General features: G+C 33.2%; 1 long non-coding RNA gene across 1 annotated transcript; it reads left to right on the forward strand.

Annotated features, from left to right (window-relative positions):
• Positions 1–2,941: 2,941 nt before the first annotated feature.
• LOC115875618 lies at positions 2,942–5,559 on the forward strand. Its single transcript, XR_004049035.1, has 2 exons — positions 2,942–3,071; positions 5,366–5,559. It is a non-coding gene; the product is annotated as an uncharacterized LOC115875618 (long non-coding RNA).
• The last annotated feature ends 5,712 nt before the right edge of the window (positions 5,560–11,271 follow it).

Raw genomic sequence — 11,271 nt, forward strand, 5'->3', positions numbered from 1 at the left:
GACATCGATCAACGAATCATCGTTTTATGTTAAAACATTTTTAGTCGGGACCTGTTCTGTATCTCCTGCAGTGCAAATTTAATTTTAAATAACACATTTTGCTTCATTTCGAAAGTTAATGTTTTTATAACAGATTAAGGTATAACGTTTTTAATGTAAAACCTCTGACGAGGGGTAAGGGACTCAAAAAACTCACAATCTTTTAGGATGTTTATTAAAATTGTGAGTTTTTTGAGTCCCCTACCCCTCGTCAGAGGTTTTACATTGATATGTACTCACACTGGGTTGAAGAACGTTTAGTTATAACGTTTTTAACTAGGACAGTTTTGCTCTTTTTGTGTGCGTCCAGGCTAAGCTGTCAATGATCACATTTAGGCTCAGATTACAATGGATGACAATCCGTAGGAAATATTTTTAAAATTTAAATTTATTGAAGAGAGAATTATTGAAAAATGAAACAACCAAACCAACGGAACATCCTGTATATTTTTTAATGTTAAATATCGTAAAGTAAAAAGCAAAGTACCTAATTTGATAATGAAGTCGAAATATAGTACTCCTACATATTTTGATTTTTTTTTTCAAAAAAAGTCTAAGTATAACGTAGGTAGGTATACCGGGTGCATCTCAAAAGTGGCTCAATCCTATAACTTTTTTATTTTTTTTAAATCGACATCGAGATTTGTTATGTATATGACTTAAACTGGGATTGATTGACGCATTCAATTGTTTTCGGTCACTTCCTGTTTCACCGGAAATGACTACAACTTTTCACTTTCAAATGGTACCTTCGGTATTTTGTTACTTTATTTAATAGAAAATGACACTCTGAATAGAATGATATATTATATGTCAACTTTTGACATTTTCGAATATGGTTTATTTGAACTTGCAACATGTCATTCATAACGACAATTTGACTCAAAATACCAAGTGTATGGTACCAAATAATTCGTAAAAAATGATTTTTCCAAATATGCTAATGAGCCACCCTCGTTCCATTTGAAAAAACTGATATATTAAAAATACGATTTGTGCATTTTTTAACCGACTAAGACAACACACTAAAACCATTATTCGATCAAATCTATTTTTCTAAGCCTTCTTGACTAAAAATTCGTGTTTTTAACACTAATTTACTACTCTAGATTGAAATTCAAAATACAACTTTGTTTTAAGCGAAAATGTCAAAAGTTGACATATGATATATCATTCTGTTCAGAGTGTCATTTTCTATCGAATAAATTTAAAATATACCGAGGGTGCCATTTAAAAATCAAAAGTTGTAGTAATTTCCGGCGAAACAGGAAGTGATCAAAAACAATCAAATACGTCAATCAATCCTAATTTATGTCATATACTAACATACCAAACCTCGTTTTTTTATCTGTAAAATTAAAAAAGTTATAAGGGTGAGCCACTTTTGAGACGCACCCGGTATAATTTTTTTATCACTATACATTCCAAAAATAGCCAACTCTTCTGTAAAAAAATAGCTTATGGATCTAAATTATTTATATTTTATTTAATATTACAAACAGAACTATTTGCCTATATAAAAAAATATATTAATAAAAAAAATATATTTCAAAAATTAAATTTCTTTTTTCGGGATGTCGGTTTGGTTCTAAAACTGCTAAAGAAAACTGCATTCCCGTAACACGGGCATCTGTAAATCAATACTTACCGGCCATACTCGGTGAGTGCGTCTAACACTTGGTAGATGGCGCTAGCACTACGAGCTCTGAATTTTTAGGCTTTTATACAATATAGGTACATCTATGGGGGTTTCTATTGAAATCTAAGCTAAAAAAATATAATTGCTTGTGACTGATTGTTGATTGTGAAGAAACCTTTGTATTTTTCTATATTTCTATAAAAAAAATGTCGGTAAAAGACGGCAGTAGAATGGCAAACGATGATAATTTTGGCGTACTCATAGCCTAGACGTCATTTAGGTACTTATTTTGTGTCTGGAAACGTTCTATCCTTTTTTAATCTCTCTGTTAATTTTTGTGTCAAGTTTTATGTCAATAGTTTAATATAATAATATGTTTTAGTAAATGACTATTATCAATTATTGTCATTACCCAGACTTATTTGATGTCGTTTTTTATTCGATCATGCGGTACTAATTAATAAGATACTGTTCTTTGAAAGGTTGTTAGTGTTCTGCTTGACATCACCGAGTTTTTAGTCGATAACAACAAGAAAAGTCAATAGAAGTCAAAATAGAGACTTATTATCTTATTTTCCTCTTAAGAGCCCTATTACGCTGTACTGTTCGGGTCGCTCTAAGGGGCTGGGTAAAGCGGGTGTGTGACCGAAGAAAAAATATTATTATATTATATTTCAGAAATCTGCCTGGCTTAGCCAGATCCTGTCGTGTTAATTAAGCCACATCCAAAATTCCAAACACACGTGCTTTGATTAAGGCTTGATTAAGGTTTTGCAGCGTTTGCCATAAAATAGCGAGTAATTTGTTACAAAACCATATAAATTATATATCACTGTAATCACAAAACTTCAATTTATTTCCGTATTGTAACGGAATTCTAAATTATGTCCTTATTTTCGAGAAAATTTAGTCCAAACATAAGGAATATTTAGTTGATGTTTGACCATCAAAATCTTAAAGATAAAGAAGTTGTCTAAAGATGTGCTACAATACGGATATAGTATAATCCTTTATCTTTAATTTCCTTCTTCATTTGAGGTAAACATACCTATAGCCAGTTTTACATAAAACGTTAAATGCCGAACGCTTATTTTGCTAAAAACTTTTTATTATTATTTATTACTTTTCTATTATTTTATTTTAGATTATTGAAATGGACTCTTAACCCACAACAAAAATTCTCCATTATTCCATTTCTAACAGACCGATAGACATTATAATTTCGGCATTATACCGAAAAGACACTTCCTTGCCCGACAAGGTACCATACAAATGGCACAAACGAGCTGCAAAGTCCCGACGAAAAAAAAAAACGCTGGCGAAAAAGTTCTTATGGCGAAGAAAAACGAAGAAGAGGAGAAAAACAAGAGGTCCAAAAACCGGCCATTTAATGGTACTACTTTACGGATGTTGGTTTGAATAGCGCCGTGGCTCGAAGAAATCCGATCCTCTAATAAAGCGATCGCTTTATATCCGTTTCGTGTCTTTGGCGCTCGGGTCCAAAAGAACCGCCAATTTGGTCGTACCTTTGCGCCGCGTACACCGTGGCTTGGATTAGTACATCTAGACAAAGTAAAACTCAAACGAAAAATACAATAAAACTACTTCTTAACTTCAAGACCAACATCAAAATAGTTTTGGTCTTTGCTCAGTATTATCAACAAATAAAAAATCGGTAAAAAAACTTTTAAGTTAAACGGTTTTATCTTATGTGCACTGAAAACTAGAAAATAATAATAACAATTAGGTATTTTGAACTTCTAGTTCAGAAATATTTTAGTACTAGGCAGAATAGCTTTTAGGCATATTAGACTAAAATAAAAACGTGGGGCCCCTCCGAAATCCTACCTATGGCAAAGCATATCTTTATACTTTGGTAGATCATGAGCTCGGCGTTCGCTGGTGAAGCCGCCACGGCTGGTTATTGATTGTCAAAGTCTCCAGTTACGATTATAGTAAGGCGATGCTATCCACACTTAGTATAGAAGAAAGTATTACAGCAATAGTTAATGGGCCCCACGTTTTTATTTTAGTCTAATATGCCTAAAAGCTATTCTGCCTAGTACTAAAATATTTCTGAACTAGAAGTTCAAAATACCTAATTGTTATTATTTTCTAGTTTTCAGTGCACATAAGATAAAACTGTTTAACTTAAAAGTTTTTTTACCGATTTTTTATTTTCTAGTTTTTAGTATTTAACGGAAATGCCTACCGAATATTCCTCATTCTATGTAATTCATTTAGTGCATCATTATTACATGTTTTTTTACCTGATAATTTATTACAATCTAATTCCTCAATACATAGCCCTTCCAGAGACTTGACTCGACTTAGAGCCACGTATGCTTGCCCTTCCTCAAACAATTTTGAGCCCAAATACACTACTGCATGGTCGACTGTGCTGCCCTGCATTTTATGGACGGTGGATGCCCATGACAAAATTAAGGGTAACATCCTTCTTTCAGCCGTACCATAATTGAATTTTGCTGGAAACTGTATAGCTTTCGGGTGTATGACGTGTATGCCGTCTGTGCCAAAGTCAATCCAAACTGATGGTACATCTGTTTCGTACATTTGGGTTCGACGGAACTGAGGCCAAACAATTTCTGTAATGTGGCCTATAGCACCATTTACCAATCCTTTTGTAACGTCAATGTTGGACCGCAACATTACTTTTGCTCCAACAAATATTTCAAGTACTGATGGTAAGCCTCCAGTCTTATTTATATCTGTTGGTATTATATTTGCTAAATTTAAATTATCTGTATTTCGTGTGGCGTCAATTAGTTGGTCCTGTGCTTTAATGGTATAAATTCGAGATCCCTTATTCCGGAACAGATTTAAAACAGCAGCGTTGTGATTGTTTACTTGCTGATTAGTGGGGTATACCCTTAACGCTTTGTCTGTTGCAAACTCATCACTTGGGTTTTGAAGTTCCCACGAGTAATGGACATTTTAACGGTCGACCCCCCCCAGAGGTCCAGTAGAGGGCCAAGGCTATAATATACAACAAGAGGCGCCGAATCTTGAGGGGAAAACGCTTGCGACATTACATTTTTAGCCACCCTAATGCCATACAGTTCTCAGCACGTTTTAACCTATTACCTTAACTTGGGTGGTAAAGCTACCGCTAACTACGTAGGTACATCTAATCACCTATTTTATTTTATCTGTCCTTCTAACGTCACACAATATTGGACACAACTGTTCTGGACACGACTACTCATGCCCTCACCTAATACGCCATTTGGTAACGACGTCCATCTTGGATTTTAAATTTTGTCATAATCACAGTATTCTACTAGTGTAGCCCTTTCATTTGATACCCATATTGAGGGGGCTGTGGAAAAATATGAAATCCGCCATTTTGACCGGCGGCCATCTTAGATTTACAATGTTATTGATATTACTATATTGTATTGTCATCGGAACTAAAGGTGTGTACCAAATTTCAGATCAATCTGACAACAGGAAGGTACTTAAATTTCAATTTCTAATTTTGACCCAAATAAACAAACAAATAAATAAATACCGTACGGGTCGAGCTAAATAAAACCGTTTAAAAATAAATAAATTTATTGCTCTACAGTAACATCCTTAGATGTTAATAATTTAAGGCTATTGTGTTTTTTTATTTTTAAGATTTTTGTCTTTCTTTAAAAATAACTCTTGATTTTTATTTTTCAGATTTCTGCATCAAGACAGCAATACCCAGATTTTCTTCAAGATATGAACCCTTTACAACAGCAATTTTATGAAGAAATGTAACTTGCCACACTTCATAAGATGGAAAAAAGTCTTAACGATGCATTTATCAAGATTTGTTAAAATTGTCTAGCCATGAAACATATTTCAATGCGGTTAATAAAGTTCGATAATTATTTTTCCCTTTTACATCTGTTCCTTTCTATACGGGGCGAGTCTTAAATAAATGCAAATATTTTCAGGGCCGGTAGATCTCGATAAAAGAAACACCGTTTTTAAAAATTTAAGATGTTTTTAAAATTTAAAAAAATGAGAGCCACACCGGATCATTTCTGTATTTGCATATCTTTTAGTGCCGTGAACCAAACCATGATATTATCAGAAATTAAGAAATTATACCGTGGGAAAATACAGGCAGTTCTAAAATTTTTTCTAAAATATACAGGAAAATTAAAAAGTAAATGCAAGTTTTTTTTTTTGTGAAAAAACCTCATAGACGTGTTCCTAGGGTCGAAATATACCACCCCTGAAAATATTTGCACTTATTCAACACTCACCCTGTATAAGTAGAAGTGTTGGTCTTGGTCTTGCATTTTTGGTCATCACTATTTTTATGTACCTATTTCTTCTTTCGGAGAGGAGCATTTTACTACAATTACATGACAAAAATATATTTTTTCTACGATCGATCGTGCAAAAAGTAGCTATTTTTTACACTATCTACTGTATTATAAGAGTCAAAATAAAGAGAAAAACATTGTACCTTGATTTTGTTAATCCGAATATTGTTACTAATAACAAGTATCAAATTTATTTTTTTAGTCGCCATAAAGTCATAAAAGCCATAAGTTAATAAATAAATTGGCTTTGCCCAGGAATCGAAACTTGGCGTTTCGAGTTGGTTAATATAGGTACTTAGTTAATAATAGTTGTCCATGAATGTTAACGAAAATTGTCATAATTCCCAGTGACATTGCAAAATATCTGAATAGTAAATATCCAATGGAATATACAGGACAATCTAAAATGTCAATATTCCACGGGTATATTGATAAATGAGGTCTAAATTATAAGAAAATGCATTTTCTACGAAAACTTAAAGAGATAGGTATAAATGGTATGATACAGTTTGATAGACAATTAAATTGTGCATCGGATTCTCAAAATATACAGGATGTTCCAGTTAATTTAAACAAGTTATTGCCGTTTAAAGCTAGTCATTATTTAAAATAGCTGGCAATTATTTAAAATAAATTTTTAGACACTCTGTATGAGGTAGCAATATTTTTATTATTGCAACACAATATCTGATCAATAAATAATCTTCAGTAAATCTTTAGTATTAAAAACTTTGATACCCTTGGAGAAATGAAACCTTAATTTTTTTATTGCAATTTCACAAAATTGAAAATATCTCAAAAAACGGTAAGGTTTAAGCGTGATAAACCTTAATCAAATTTACTTTTATTTCAATCGTAGAATCTAAAAATAGAATAATATACAGGGTGTTTCATTTAAAAAAATACAACTATAATATTTTTTACTCATTTGGGACACTCGGAATCGTGTAAAAATATTTTTAAATTTTAGCTCTAATAGTCCTTCAACGAACCCAAAACTTACAATTTGTAAAAATCTAATCGTTTAGTTACAATACTCCGTGTCGTATGTGGTGAACAACAATCCTATATAAGCTTGCATAGTTATGTATATTACGAACCTATCGAAGTGGATAGAGTAAAAAACTAGTAATAATCTCATAATAACAAACAAAAAGACGGTGCCGGAACAGGAAAGGGCACGTCACGAATAAAACTAGTTGTTTAGTGCTAGGTAATTGGGTTCGTTTGCCACGTGAATAAGTGGCTACCTAACAGGTGTGAACCGCGTTCGAATTCATTAGCTGGTCGCTTTTCATCGAACCACCGAGCTATCGCCACTTCCGTTTACCCAGCTCGGCGGTTTCGCGCTATTTCGTGTCTTCCGTCGATATTTCAACCGATCTGTCTCTACCTAATTAACGCTCGAATTCACGGGACGCACGGAAATAAATATAATAAACTAGATTACTTATATATCTACGTGTTGACGCCGAATAAAAACGGGACAAGTGTAATAATTATCGAGAAATTCCTGTCGGCAAGGCTGCTAGGGGCTAGCTAACGTATTACGTGAGAATTATTGAAATAGTTTTGTATTTACGAGTCTATCTCGCTTTTTTCTTACATTTTTTTGTCTGTAATCATGAATTATACGACTTTGATTTGTCCCACTGAAAAGTTACTACCTTTTTCAAATTATTTAATGAAGAAATCTGTAAAAAATCAGCTTAAAAAGTTACGAAATCTTAAAAAGTTACGCAATTTTAAAAAGTTACGAAATTTTAAAAAGTTACGAAATCTTAAAAAGTTACGCAATTTCAAAAAGTTACGAAATTTAAAAAGTTACGAAATCTTAAAAAGTTACGAAATTTTAAAAAGTTACGTAATTTTAAAAAGTTACGAAATTTTAAAAAGTTACGTAATTTTAAAAAGTTACGAAATCGTAAAAAGTTACGAAATCTTAAAAAGTTACGATAAATGAACAGACTATATACAGGGTGAGTCTTATAAGTGCAAATATTTTCAGGGCTGATAGATCTCCATAAAGAAAATATATTTTTTCTTTACCGTTTTACCAAAAAAAATAAAATCAGTGAATGTTACTGGTAATTATTAACAATCACTGATTTCCAACTTTTGCTGTAACATATACACCAAGATATTTTTTATAAGACTTTGATAAAATGAAACCTCTTGCTTCTGACCTAACGAAATCGAAATTAGTATCCAAAATAACTGCTACTCCCGTCATCCTATATATCTATCTCCCTGTCCTTTTCCCTCCATAATAAGAGCTCCGTAATCGCGATAAGAAAAACAAAGACGAAGATATACGACGTGACAAAAGAGAGGCCGAAAGAATGCGAGAATGCGACCCTGTAGATTTTCAGATGTCTCGGCGTTCGTCAATTGTCTATCACAGCGATCGCGGCCTGCTCCGATTTTGCTGCTCCTTATTTCTTTCTCTTTCGATTTCTTACGTTACGTCTTGGTTATTTGTTTTTGGCTATCTGTGGTCCGTTCTTGTTACCATGGATCTATGAGAGATGTCTTAGATTAGATATCTTTATGTTTTGAGATCTTATTGTGGTTCTCTTCTAATCCTTAGGTTATGATATTCTCCAGTTCTAACTTTTTCAAAAAATCTAGCAAGAGACTGAACCTTCCATAGATCTTACAATGTTCTGTCGTTTCCTCTTGAAATTGATAAAATCTGTACATAACTTCTTCCCTCAATCTCATCAGTTTTAGATGCCTCTTAAGCTTACTGTTAGTAAACTAAAGTTTCGTCTGTATTTCTGTTTTTGTTGATTTTTTTTTGCCTGTCTCTGTCCTGGGTCTATGGTCAGACTTCGCAAAAGGGTTGAACCACCTACGAATGAACCTTGTTTAACCATTTCTTCTGTCTTTTTGTTGATGCTGATTTAGTGCTAGAACTAATCGTTAGGCTTTAGAGAGCCGCAATTAGAGATAATTTTATCTTAATGCACGATAATGCACCTCACCATACCAGCAGAGTGGCTAGAGAATGTCTTGAAACGGAAGATGTCATAGTTTTGGACTGGCCTGCATGTTCACCAGATCTAAACCCTATCGAACACTTCTGGGGCCAGCTCAAAAGAGCTCGTCGAAACCATCCGGGAAATCTCGCACAGCTTATTGATGCAGCATTAGCAGAAATATGGGAAAACATACACTAAGACAACGTTGATAATTTAATAAGAAGCTTGCTAGCTCGGATAGAAGCTTGCATCAGGGCTGGAGGTGGCAACACGGATTATTAAAATTATCAATTTTCATTTTCGTTTTTGCTTTCTGACCATTAAAAATTTAAATTTCGTTTCGTTTCAGAAACCAAAAAAATACCATTGTGTTTATTTTTAACTGATTATTTTTTTACTGCTATATGGATTATTTTTCATTAAAAGTTTTTGGTGAGGACTGAGTTTTATCCATAAACAAAAAATGTTCATACGTCTCAAAAATTTTGAAAAATATTAGATGATTCCATATAAGTTTGGTTGTGTTTATATAGGGTTTCTTTGTTATATTAAAGATAAAGAAAGTTTCATTTCGAATTTGAGTTTTTGACGATAAATCAATAATCTAAAATACCATTGTTAATATGTTAATAATATAAAGTTACATTTTTTTTTAAAAAACTTTAACTTCTCAATGAATTATACCGATTTTCCGTGTTCTATTCTACGCTTTCCCAGTTCCCTTTTTCTGCAATTATTAATCAGGGAAAGTTTGAAGTTTCGAGTTGTCGATGCATTTCTGCTTTTCCAAAGTCCGAAGGCAGCGCGCATGCAACCGAAATGCAAGAAAGTTTTGAGGGAACTTCAGATATGAAAAGATCTAGATACGCAATGAGGAACATTGTGTATAACTGGACCAAGTGGACACTAACTTAAAACACAACTTAAGAATCTGGAAGGCTCTATCCATAACCTGGAATGGGAATTCTCCCAGCCTAAGACACTTGAAGAAATTTCTCAGGACTTACGACCTTGGAAAATCAAAGATACTCCTTTATTTAAGAAAGAGCAGTCTTCGGATTGTCACGGGGTTTTTAACAGGACCCTATCTCCTCAATGAACACCTCAGTAGATTGAAGCTAAGAAACACCATAACACATAAAACTGCACTGAAAAAAAGGATCTCTCAGTCGAAACGAATATGACTTTGACCCAAAAGATTGGCGCTTTTCAATAGGGCCAAGAACGACGTTTCTTTACCCAAAGCATTAACTATCTTTTCGTAAGCTTTAAAAAATTACTTTAGAGAATAGAAGAATCTATCTGTCCAAAGTATTTCACTCCTGACCCAAAATTAATATGCAAAGAAGTTCTTGCTACAAGAACAATAGTCTCTTTGATTCATGCAAAAATTCTTGATTGAAAAGGGACATTTCTTGATTAAAGAGACACTTTTCTTAAAGCAATAGCGAATACCATTGACTTAACTAAAATTTATTTTGATCTAAGAGAAGTCTATACATCATATACAGGCATATACAGCCATATTACGAGGTATATTATTTTCTGATAAATTTAGGTTTTCCTGGTCTGTAGTAAGTAAAGTGATATTATTTTCCTCGATAGTAGTTATTTCTGCTTCTTCACTCTTTGGTATTTTTTGGGGTGGTTCATCACTCTACAAATTACAAAAAAATGTTACATCACGATTATTCAAAGTAAAGCAAACAAATTATAAAAATTATAAGCTTTGGTAAAATTTGAATTTTTTAATACGACGACTTGAAATTCTAAAATTTTTGTAATCATTTGCATAAAAAAATCGATGTTCTTATTCTATCTATCGTCACGCATGCATTAGGTAAATGTCTCTTACCTTCAAATATAGCAAATAAATGCTCTAATTTTCATTTTTTTAGAAACTCCTTTAAAGAATCCATATTTCCTAAAATTTGTACATCAAAAATGACAAATGTATGTTAATATCGATCACTAATTTGTTATATGATATGCGTTTAAAAAGCAAATTATGCAAAATTCCAAGTGGAAAATTCCAAACAACAAAACCCGTGCGTACTATGATGTGCGACCTATGAAATGCGACGAGAGACTGATCGGACTGCCGACTGACTGTATATTAGAGGTGGGTTGTGAAATCGCAGTCCGCTACTTTGTCACAGCTCCACCAACGTCGCAGTATGTGACTGCTCCAGTTCCAAGAAAATCGCAGTGACATTTCGGAGCAGTTTACAAGTTTAGGACATCTGCGCTCGTGAGTAGCAATAGGAGCAATAGCAGGCAATAG

This window comes from Sitophilus oryzae, unplaced genomic scaffold (genome assembly GCF_002938485.1).
Source record: "Sitophilus oryzae breed Bouriz unplaced genomic scaffold, Soryzae_2.0 scaffold_1393_pilon_pilon, whole genome shotgun sequence".
In the NCBI taxonomy this organism is placed as follows: Eukaryota; Metazoa; Arthropoda; class Insecta; order Coleoptera; family Curculionidae; genus Sitophilus; species Sitophilus oryzae.